General features: G+C 32.9%; 1 non-coding gene across 1 annotated transcript; it reads right to left on the reverse strand.

Annotated features, from left to right (window-relative positions):
- Window positions 1-10,422: 10,422 nt before the first annotated feature.
- Trnas-gga (transfer RNA serine (anticodon GGA)) lies at window positions 10,423-10,494 on the reverse strand. The gene has a single exon. It is a non-coding gene; the product is annotated as a tRNA-Ser (tRNA).
- Window positions 10,495-12,301: the final 1,807 nt, after the last annotated feature.

The following is a 12,301-nucleotide window of genomic DNA, read 5'->3' on the forward strand; positions in this document are numbered from 1 at the left end:
TGTAGAATTCCCTCATTTTCCTTAGTCTCAGCATCCGTATGGCTTGCAAATTGTAGAAGCCTGGGAGGTGTAACCAGAGAAGTTTCCCATTTTTTTTCATTCTGGTGGGATGTGGAATAGCAATATGTTGTTTTATATTCCATTATAGTGAAAACTTAGTATTTTTGCTAGCAGTTGCCGATAGGGCATCTATGCCATTTCGTTCGTTGCAATCCGGGACTGCACGCTGGGGTTTGTTTTGGTTGGATCAAGTAGAGCAGCATATGTGCCTCCTGATGAGAGACTAATAAGTTTCAAAACCGGTAGATTGTGGAGAAAGCAACGGAGGAATTCAGTCGCGATTTTAAATTTATACTACCATTGGTTGGACTATAATTATTAGTAATCAGGTAAATTTAGTATTTTTTGTGGAACCCACAATTTTACTTTAAAATCAAGTTTATTCGAAGTTTCGATTTCGAAGTGGAAATCGAAATGTCAAATAAACGTTATATGAAGGGGATAGACGCAAACTTTCGGCTTTAATGCTATTTAAATGCAATCAATTTTTCGAATCCAGAGAAAACTAAAAGTATGCGATACCATTAGTTAAACACAGTGTTTTTAAAACTTTTTTGGTTCTTTGTATTTTGTCGAGAAAGTACCTTTTATCGAGATGTGGCTTCTTTTTTAATATGGTTCAAAATATACCTAAAAATGCAAATCATAAATAAATTTTATTATTTAATATCAAGTCTCCATAATCGTACTTAGCCATATACAAATAATATGTGGTGGATTTGACAAATATGCAAAATATTTCGATAAAAACTGACTTTTCGAAAAAGTACTAAGAGGCAAAAAATTTTTTAAAACATTGTGTTTAACTAATGGTACTACAATAATAATTAGATTGGACGTACACAAAAGTTTGGGTGGATTTAAAGGAATAGAACCCCCATAAAATTTTTATGGGGTGTCTAAATTTCGCTATAATTTTTTTTAAGATACTACTACCATAAGAATGCCACATGTTCATCTTCAATAAAAAATCTCCAATAGTTTTCGATATATTGGAAAAAACCGATTTTCATTTTGTAACTTCAAAGGGCTGTAACTTTTTTTATGTGCACATTTGTACTAAAGTAAGCTAGGTTCAATCGAACTATTTTTGGTTCCAGAATATGTGATTGAATTTATGACCTGTATTTTTGTTACACCCTGTATATTGACACTACTTCAGGAATATTTTGAGTTTTGTTTTAAATAATATTGATAGTGTATTTGTTAAATAATTGAGGGGGTTAGAATTAAAAGGGTTTGAGTGCACTTATTTAAAATTGTACTCCAAGTACAGATTCGCATACTTAAATGGTATTATAACTTGGTGGTAACATGATTTAAGCATATTTCGCCCTACACTCGATATCTATCGCCATTACATTTAGTTCACTGAAAACAATTGCAGTTTGCTTTGGTAGTAAATAGGTTTAACGTGCGCTTGAATCGTTTTACCACAAAACTATTTTTCGTATTCTGTAAAAACAATTAGTAATAAACGGGTTTAAGTGCGCTTGAATCATTTTACCACAAAAATGTTTTTAGTATTCTGTAATGCGTAAACACATGTTAGTACAGGATTAATTTCAAGTAAATAAATATTAGATTTGTGACCAATTTTCATGACTAATTATTGAGTATTATGCAACGTGCCAGTTGTAGTTACACTATGGATAACAGCTGAAATAAAAATGATTAGTAATATGTAGTAAACATCTGCACTTGAACCGTTTTACCAATAACATTTATCAACACCATGTACGGATTCAAGTACATTTTTTAATAATTGAAAAAAAAGGAAGGATATAGTAAGAGTAATAATTTACCCTTATATTTTTATCATTTTGTAGTACATTGTACACTAGACATATTTTGGTTTAATGATTCCTAGAATTTATAAAACTCAAACAACTTTGAAGCTGATTATCTCAGAACTATCAAAACTGCACTTAAATCCTTTTACGTCTGGCCCTCTCAATTGATCTAAGACGTAAAATTAATAAAAAGTTATTTATTTTTTACTATTTATGAAAGATGTAAGCAGAGAATTCACCAGGATATATTCTGTATTACAAGTATTTTGTTGTTAAAGATGTTTAAAATGTATCTATGCGTTTCATATTAAAAATATATTATTAAAAAAAATCACTTTTTCACTTTCCCTCCTTTCTCGATTAAGTATTGTATAGTGTAATGAATTATTGTAATCACTGAATACATAGTTAGTGAAAAAATAATCATATTAAATATCTGAATTTTAATAACTTAGCGATTATATACCCTATTCCACGAACATACGCCTGTTTTGGATTACTTCGACAACGAATATTTTACTGTGCAAAATAAGAAGAACAAAAGTAAATTGCAAATTACATTGTTGTTTATTGGAATAATTAATAGCGCCATTTACTTTCGTACTTCTTATGTTGCACAGTAAAATATTCGTTGTCGAAGTAATCCAAAACAGGCGTATGTTCGTGGAATGGCCCATACAAGTAAAGGTTATCCAAGAACACAAAGTCACAAACGATCTATAAGTTAATGATGACAATGACATTGTCAAACAATTGTTTATATCTCCATACTAGTGAGAATTTTACTACATTTAATTTGCCGTGTAAAGGATCCCCCAAACCAACGCGAAACTTTCGCAGCCGCAACCTACGCGGAATCGCGGCGAATCGATAGGCACGGCGACTTATGAGTGTGTTCACACTAGTTGGGGCGGTATCCGCAATGGTCGCGGTAGATCAGCGTTGTTTTCATGAAACGCTGCATGCACGGTTTTTTCCGCTGCCGTTGTAGTTTTGCGTGAATTAAAATGGCTGTTACACAAAAACTCATTAAAATTGTGAAACAATATCCTAAAATATATAATTTAAGTGATGATTAGAAAAATATAAGAAAAAAGGATAAAATCTAAGATAGTATAGGGTTACAATTAGGAGAAAATGATTTAATTAAAATGAATATTTTAAATAAGTAAAAATACATGAATTTTCATGAACTAGTCATCCATTCTCAGAAATAATATTTGATTAATGATTATGAAATAAAGATAATATCACCAATAAAGACAACATCAGTTAAAAAACCAACTGTAGGTAGGTACCTGCGTGGGTTTTTCCTGGTCATTCTCAAGTACTTTTCTGATGCTGACCTCCCAAGGTTCTTTAGTGTTCCCTTACAAGTCTACATCCAGGCCCTTGTTCCCATCTTTTCACGGTTTGCGTGCGAGAGTGACATTTTGGCAATTTCCGAAATTGTTGTAATTAACCCGCCAAAAAGATCAGCGGCCTAAAACTCTTAGCCCGACCGCACATCAAAGAAACATGAAACGTAAATTACGTTTCATGGAAATAAACCACTGGTAAACAAATATACGTCCGGCCATTTATGAAACTCTCCGAAAATAAAAATGTGTCATGAGCATGAATCACACTCGTTTCATTGGTAGGCGGACTTTGAGATTTGTTTAGCAGTGTTTTAGTTTCATGAAACATGTTTTTCGTTTCATGTTTCTTTGGTGTGCGGCTTGGCTTAGGCCTACTGCCTTCCTGTATTTCTGGTCATAGTCTAAGAGCTAGTGAACCCTCCGACTAACGGTCGTCCTGTAAGGCTAGAAATTTTTGTAGTGATAATTCATAGCACACCAAGGCTAAAAACCATGACCTGGCAGGCCCCAGCGGTGCACGTGTATCTACCAGGTGAATCGAAAAGTGCAAATTTAGGGGGTAAAATAAACTTTCTCCTGTAAGGTTTAAATTTAAGTATGTGTTTGAGTAAGCCATTTAGAAGAAATGTGTACAATGACAGGCGATTCTGAAGAGCATAAGACCTTGCCAGGCGAAGGGAAAGATTAGGGGTTTTTACTAAAATTATTCTGTTTGCATCGAACAAATTTTTTTTTTAGGTTTTTTGAATCATTCCAAACAGAAAATGCCTTTAGTGATTTTTCTCTTAACTTAATAGCTTTTGTTATATAAGCGATTGAAAATTTTGAAAATTTTTAAAATTGCGAAATCGGCCATTTTTAACCCTAAATCGGACATTTATCTAAAAATTTAAATGTGACCAAGATACGTAGATATTCTTTAAACATTGTTTGATGAAATCCTGAAGAGTTTTTTGTAATAAAATATCGAAAACCCCTTTGTTTTTTTTTAAATGCTAATCAAGAGGGCGCGAGACTGTAGTAAAGTGAGGACGTTTGAGTTTGCATAAATTCATTATCTCGAGAATGTGCAAATTTCAAGAGAAATCCTCAGACAGTTACGATTTTTATTTTTGAATTAGGACTTTTTGGCATATATATAATACTAGTGACGTCATCCATCTGAGCGTGATGACGTAATCGATGATTTTTTGAAATAAGAGTAGGGGTTGCGTAATAGCTCATTTGAAAGGTTACTTAATTCTCTATTCAGTAATATAAACATTAACATAATTATTTATACAGGGTGTACAAAAAAATGTTTAATTAAATTTGACAAATAGAAGAAAAAATTTTTTATACACCCTGTATAAATAATTATGTTAATGTTTATATTACTGAATAGAGAATTAAATAACCTTTCAAATGAGCTGTCACACAATCCCTACTCCTATTTAAAAAAATCATCGATTACGTCATCAAGCCCAGATGGATGACGTCACTAGTATTATATATATGCCAAAAAGTCTTAATTAAAAAATAAAAATCGACCTGTCTGAGGATTTCTCTTGAAATTTTCCCATTTTCGAGATAATGAATTTATGCAAACTCAAACGTCCTCATTTATACTACAGTGTCGCGCCTGCTTGATTAACAATTAAAAAACAAAGAGGTTTGCGATATTTTATTGCAAAAAACTCTTCGGGATTTCATCAATCAATGTTTAAAGAATATCTACGTATCTTGACCACATTGAAATTTTTAGATAAATGTCCGATTTAGGGTTAAAAATAGCCGATCTCGCAATTTTCAAAATTTTCAATCGCTTATACAGGGTGTTTCATTGGGAAACGGAAATACTTTAATGGTGAATAGAGGTCACCGAGCCGGTTCTAGATATAGTACATTATTTGCCCTACCAACTTTAATAACCGAGTTACAGGGTGTTTTATCGATTTTGCCCATTTCTTTCCTAAGCCATAACTTTAGAACCACCCTGTATATTTTTTTGATATTTGGTACACATATGTCTCATTCGAAACCCAAACGACCGACATACTAACCATAAGAAAAATCCAGGTCCGGATTAACAAAAAATTATAAAGTAATTGTGACCTTAAAACAACACCCTGTGTATTGAAATTTTGAAAATCTGTTTGCATATTTGAAAAGAGTACAAAAAAGTAAGTTTAATGGTTCGCTTCAATTTTTCGGCCAGACGATTTTATGACTTTAATTTTGAAATTATATTGAATTTTTTAAGAACTTTGACATTAAAAAGCAGATGTTATTGACTTTTAGTTATAAATTATTAAAGTTTATGAATAAATACTCATTTTAAAAATAATCAATACTTATTTACCACATTGGAACAACCCAATTACTAATGACAAGAAAATTCCAGGTCCGGATTAAGAAAAAAATACAAAGTAATTGTGACCTTGAACCAACACCCTGTATATTGAAATTTTAAAAATTTGTCTGCGCATTTTAAAAGAGCATGGAAACTGTAATCAAAGGCTTATTTTAATTTTTTCGCCGTTGATTTAATTACATCAATTTGAAATTATATTGAAATTTTAAAGAACTCTGAGATTTAAAACCAGGTATTGTTAACTTTTAATAATAATTTAATGTTAATGAATCAATACTTATTTTAAAAATACTTAATACTTATTTACTACGCTGGCTTCATATATTCTCTGAATTTGTAGCTATATGCACATCATTAAAATTTATTTTAATGATTTACTAAAGAATTAAAAAAACTGCTATATCTAATAAAACAAAAATTCGTTACAATTCAACAATTTAACATAAATTAAAAATATTTGAACTATAACAGTTGCTCAAAATGTCCGCCATTTTGTTCGATGCATTTCCTTGCTTCTTTTAAAAGATTTCGAATCGATTTTCTAATTACATTGGGATTGTTCTTCATTTTCTGGTAGCTTCTTGTGACCTTGACAGAATTAATCAATATGATTTCAAAATTGCCGTAATTAAATTATCTGCGCAAAAATTTAACATGCACCTTTTAACGCAGTTTTTAGGCTCTTTTAAAGTACACAAAAAAATTTCAAAATTTCAATATACAGAGTGTTGTTTCAAGGTCACAATTACTTTATATTTTTTTCTTAATCCGGACTTGTATTTTTCTTGTCATTAGTAATTGGGTCGTTCTAATGTGGTAAATAAGTATTGATTATTTTTAAAATGAGTGTTTATTTATTAAATTTAATAATTTATAACTAAAAGTTAATAATATCTGCTTTTTAATGTCAAATTTCTTAAAAAATTCAATATAATTTCAAAATTCAAGTCATAAAATTTTCTGGCCGAAAAATTGAAGCGAACCATTAAAATAAAAAGGAAAAGAATCCTCTCATTGGCTGTATACCATAATAAAAAACTTACTAATGAAGTAAAAACCTCACGTGTAGGTAGATGGTATATAATTCATTAAAAATTTTTTTCTAAAATGATCCAAAATGGATAAAATCACACAAACGTTTTCGGACCAATCAGTCCATCATCAGGTGGTAGAAACCTAAAATAAGCAAACCACAGCATTAAAAAGGCCAAGATGAAATTTTGACTGTCTGAAAGTTAGAAAAATTACATGTGGTTACTTACTTTAGATCCAAAGTAGTTGGAACTAGCTAAATATTTAGGTCAAAAGACCTTAATATTATAATAATTATGCCATTTCGGCTACAAAAATGTCGACAATAAGTCGATGTCACAAGAAATTAAAATGCAGCGGTATTACAGAGTGGTCTTCATCTTGGCTTCAAACTGACAGACTGAAACCATTAAACTTACTTTTTTGTGCTCTTTTCAAATATGCAAACAGATTTTCAAAATTTCAATATACAGGATGTTGTTTTAAGGTCACAATTACTTTATAATTTTTCTTATTTCTCATTTTTCTTTTTTCTTATGGTTAGTTTAGTATGTCGGTCGTTTGGGTTTTGAATGAGACATATGTGTACTAAATATCAAAAAAATATACAGGGTGGTTCGAAAGTTATGGCTTAGGAAAGAAATGGGCAAAATCGATAAAACACGCTGTAACTCGGTTATAAAAGTCGTTAGGGCAAAAAATGTACTATATCTAGAACCGGCTCGGTGACCTCTATTCACCGTTAAAGTATTTCGTTTCCCAATGAAACACCCTGTATAACAAAAACTATTAACTTAAGAGAAAAATTACTAAAGACGTTTTCTGTTTGGAATGATTGAAAAAACCTAAACAAAATTTGTTCGATGCAAAAAGAATAATTTTAGGAAAAACCCCTAATCTTTCCCCTCGCCTGGCAAGGTCTTATGCTCTTCAGAATCGCCTGTCATTGTACACATTTCTTCTAAATGACTTACTCAAACACATACTTACATTTAAACCTTACAGGAGAAAGTTTATTTTACCCCCTAAATTTGCACTTTTCGATTCACCTGGTAGATACAGGTGCACCGCTGAGGCCTGCCAGGTCATGGTGTTTAGCCTTGGTGTGCTATGAATTATCACTACAAAAATTTCTAGCCTTACAGGACGACCGTTAGTCGGAGGGTTCACTAGCTCTTAGACTATCAGCAATGCGGTTGCCGTTATTTTCATTGTGCTCCAGGTAACTATGTAGTTATCGGGAAGTTTATCTGACAGTTTTATTAAATATCTGTCAGATAAACTTCTCGTTAATTAGTTATCCGGAGGTGAAAAGACAGGCCCTAAAATTATAATTTGTTCATATTTTTATGGCGAACAGTCGCGTCAGGTTCCGCGCCAATGTGGGAAAGCCTTGTCCGCTACCGTTTCGCCTGCGAATGTTCCGCAACGGAAAATTCGCGTCGCAAAAGTTTCGCGTCGGTTTGGGGGATCCTTAAAGGATCCCCCAAACCAACGCGAAACTTTCGCAACCGCAACCTACGCGGAATCGCGGCGAATCGATAGGCACGGCGGATTATGAACGTGTTCAGACCACTTTGCGCGGAATCCGCAACGGTCGCGGCAGAACAGCGTTCCTTTCATGAAACGCTGCATGCACGGTTTTTTCCGCTACCGTTGTAGTTTCGCGTGTTTTAAAATGGTTGTTACAGAAAAACTTATTGAAATTGTTAAACAATATCCTATAATATATGATTTAACGGACGAAAATTATAAAAATATAAGAAAAAAGGATAAAGTCTGGAATAGTATAGGGTCAGAATTAGGAGAAAATGATAAATTTTCATTATATATTATAATATTATTATTAATTTGCGTGCATAGAGATTACGCCCACTTAAAAATTTGGTCATTTTTGATGTCTTGTATTTCCTAAACCTGTTGGCCGATTTAAAAATATAATTTGTTCACATTTGTATGGCGAATAGTCGCGTCGGCTTTCGCGTCAATATGGGGAACCCTTGTCCGCTACCGCTCCGCCTGCGGATGTTCCGCTACGGAAAATTCGCGTCGCAAAACTTTCGCGTCGGTTTGGGGGATCCTTAAGGAAAGAAAAAATAGGGATAGCCGTAAAACATTTGCGCCTACGCTCTTAATGGTAGGGGAGCAAAGTATGCTAAATGTGCAGTCACTCGAGCGCTTTGGGGACCTATTGAACTGAGAAGGGTAGGTCCTAAAACCAAAAAAAGTTAAGTAAAATTTTTCATTTTAGTGGGCTCTTGCCATTTTTTAATTTAATTTTCCATTTCCAACAATCGTTTTTTCCGATTATAGCGCCATCTATCCATAATTCTAAAAAATGTTTCGAATAAAAGTTGCTTATTTTTATGTAAAGAATCCAAATCTGGAATAAAAGTTTGGGGCACCTATTTAACATTTTAAAGTAACCCCCCACCCCTCCACCGTGGGGGGTCGTGTTTGGTACAATTCGATAGATTTTTCAAAAATATTGATTAAGTGTATGTTACAGTTTTTCGGTCTAATCTTTATTTTGCGAAATATCGTGGGATTTGTATTTAAAATATTAAATTTACCTTCCACCCCTCTCCGTGGGAAGTCGTGTTTGATATCATTCGATAGATTTTTAAAAAATATTGCGCAAATATTTTTTAGTTTTTCGATCTGTCATTCATTTCGCGAATTATTCGCTTTTTTTTGTGAAACTTTTTAACTCACCCATTTCCTAACGCCCCGCTCAAATCGTCAGATTTTTGTACATGTACTTAACTTACCTTATCTTAGTCTGACAATTTCGAGTATTTTTAAGGATAGATTTTATTTTTAGGGATCCCTTAACGAACTCCCCTGTGTTAAGAGCCAATATATGGTAGAGGTACATCTGAAGGGCACCAGGTTTCTCCCCATATGATAATCTGACGCGCTCGAGTAACTGCAAAAATCCCTGCTTGGGCTCCCCTACCATAAAGGAAAATTGTGGCTTATTTCCACCAAAAATAGTAAACAGCATAGAGATACCACAATAAAATAGCTTCAGAACAATATTAACAAATAAATTATTTTATTTGTTTTGTTGACAACTCTGTCGTCATTTTTTGTATTGTTTGGTAATACATATTAAAGCTATCGAGTATCATAACGACGCTCCTGACGATTCGTCGGCTGAAATATTTAGGTCTATGTAAATAAAAGGCCATTCTAGTAATGGCCTGACGGAGATAAGACACTTTCACTAATCATGCCCGTTTAATGGCGCAATTAGACGAGATTATCTTGTCATTTTGCTTTGTACCTATTTAAAATTAAATAAATTTTTAAAATTTTCGTCGCGGACAAAAGATTCGAGCTCAGCTTCATTCTTGCCGGTGTCGGTGTGAGATTAGGAAGCCGATGAAAAACTCCACTTATTAAAGGCGTTACCGAATTTAATGAGCTTTATCGAAGTGAAAGGAACGTTTTAAATTAGTTTGACACCGACAAGGGAATACTAAAACCCCGGTAAGGGATAAATGAAGCGACAATATCGGATTTAGCACGTCTTTTTATATCTTCTTTTACATCTTTTTCACACTCAATACAACAGTGAAATTTTGACACCTGTTTGCCATCTTACTGATATTCTTTATTTTAGATTAGGTCCTAAAACCAAAAAAAGAATGTGTTTGTACTTTGTACACAAGTAAGAAGTTATATTTTTATTATATGATTTCAACGAAATAAATATACATTCGAACAGTTTATTTATATTTTATTTAAAGATTAAACTAATTTTCACTTGGTACTTTCCAAATTTCTCTATTAAAACAATACCAAAATTTAAAAAAGTAGAAAACACCCGGATTCGAACCGGGGACCCCTTGATCTCCAGTCAAACGCTCTACCACTGAGCTATACTCCTTTTGTTTGTGCGGGTGCGGACTACAAGATTTCTCAGACATAGTGTCAAATAGACCAAGTGAAGTATAAATAGTTATTTTCCTAACTAGTGCGGAAAGTGATACTTTCCCGCACGCGACTGCCGTTGACCCAAACGACGCGATAGCGGAGTTCAAGCAAGCAGTCGAGTGCGGGAAAGACACTTTCCGCATGAGCTAGGAACAATATTTTTTCTACGGCCGTATGTTTGGAAAAAAGTCACAACAAATAGAGTTACAGTTGAGTCCGCGAGTATTTACCCGTGCGTCATCATTTAAAGCATACGAAATAAGTCGAAAATTTACTTTAAAATTTTGGTGCATTATTACAGCTACATTTGAAGTAGCTTAATAAATTATTTTTTTATCATTGATTAATAAATAAATAAACAATTTATAAAACAATTCAATAACATATTTTCTTTTTGTTATTTTATTCACTTTGGCGGAACCTTAAACACAAGCATTCAACTGTGTCAACAATGAGGTTAGCTTTGTACGTCGTCAAAATTTATCTTAAAATAACATAAACTTATCACAAAATTTCTAACTCCAATATAAAATTAGTTGTGAAAACAACTGTTTTTGCACGATTGATCATTTTTGACTGTTTACCGTGACAGATTTTACGTCAGTAGGTGACATTTACTAGCAACTCGACGGTAAGTATTCCAACTCAACGGTAAGTACTCCAACTCGACGGTAAGTAATTCACTTACCGTCGAGTTAAAAAATCTCTTAATTTTAATTTATTTTTTGAAAGAATAAAGAAAACTAACGAATTATTTATTAATATTGAAACTTATGGTACAATTTGTTAAATTATTTAATGAAATCCCACTTGTTTGGGCTGTGGTTTCACATCTAACAGAAACTCCTGCAGAATCGCATACATTAGTAGTATTACGAGTATTGCACAACATTTTTTCTCTTCAAATACGCGATCAAAGTTGAAAACTTGGAAATATCAATGCCATCATAAAGAAAAACGGTGGATTTAATCATTGAATATTCTGCCCAGAGGCTTCCAGGAGCTTTCAACTGCATATGTCTTTGAACGAAATATGCCAATAGAGTCTTTTCTTCGATTCTTAAATTCTTGCCTTCGCACCATTTTTTAAAACTTTGGTAGGTATTTTGATAACGGATTTTGAATTTTTTGGGAATAATTGCGGAACACCCTTCTTCCCAAGCCCGTTCAATTTCTTCAAATTCACTTTCGCTCATATTTTAATTTATAATAATCAAAATTGTACTTAAAATTATTGACAACTAAATAAAAACTCAATTCTCCATTGTTGTTATGCACCCTAGTTACTACCTAACAACCAAAGTATCTATCTTGATAAAATGAATGAAACTAGTCAATATGACTAAAATGTTTATTTTATAATTTATAATGGTGTCAATCGTGCAAAAAACGTTAAAAGCATGTCGAAGGTTAAGGGTAACCGATCTCAGACAATAATTGGAGTCGTCGCTCCGCTCCTCCTCCAAACAATTGTCTTTGATCGGTATAAAACCCTTACCGTTCTCCATACTTAATATACTATTGTATACTATAAAATAGTTCAAAATGCAAAAACTCGACAAAATAAGAGCAAAAAATTCAACAAACTGACAGCCACAAAAGTAAACAAACCAAAACGTCAGAAATTGTAGTTAAAATATGTGAAGACATCCCAATCGTCTTTCTTTGTACCTATCTCTTTTCAATATACTGAGTCTTAATCGTTCATAAAAATAACATGTGTTTTTACTTAAATAACAGGCGGCACCTGGTTTGTCATT

Source organism: Diabrotica virgifera, chromosome 4 (assembly GCF_917563875.1).
Source record: "Diabrotica virgifera virgifera chromosome 4, PGI_DIABVI_V3a".
Lineage (NCBI taxonomy): Eukaryota > Metazoa > Arthropoda > Insecta > Coleoptera > Chrysomelidae > Diabrotica > Diabrotica virgifera.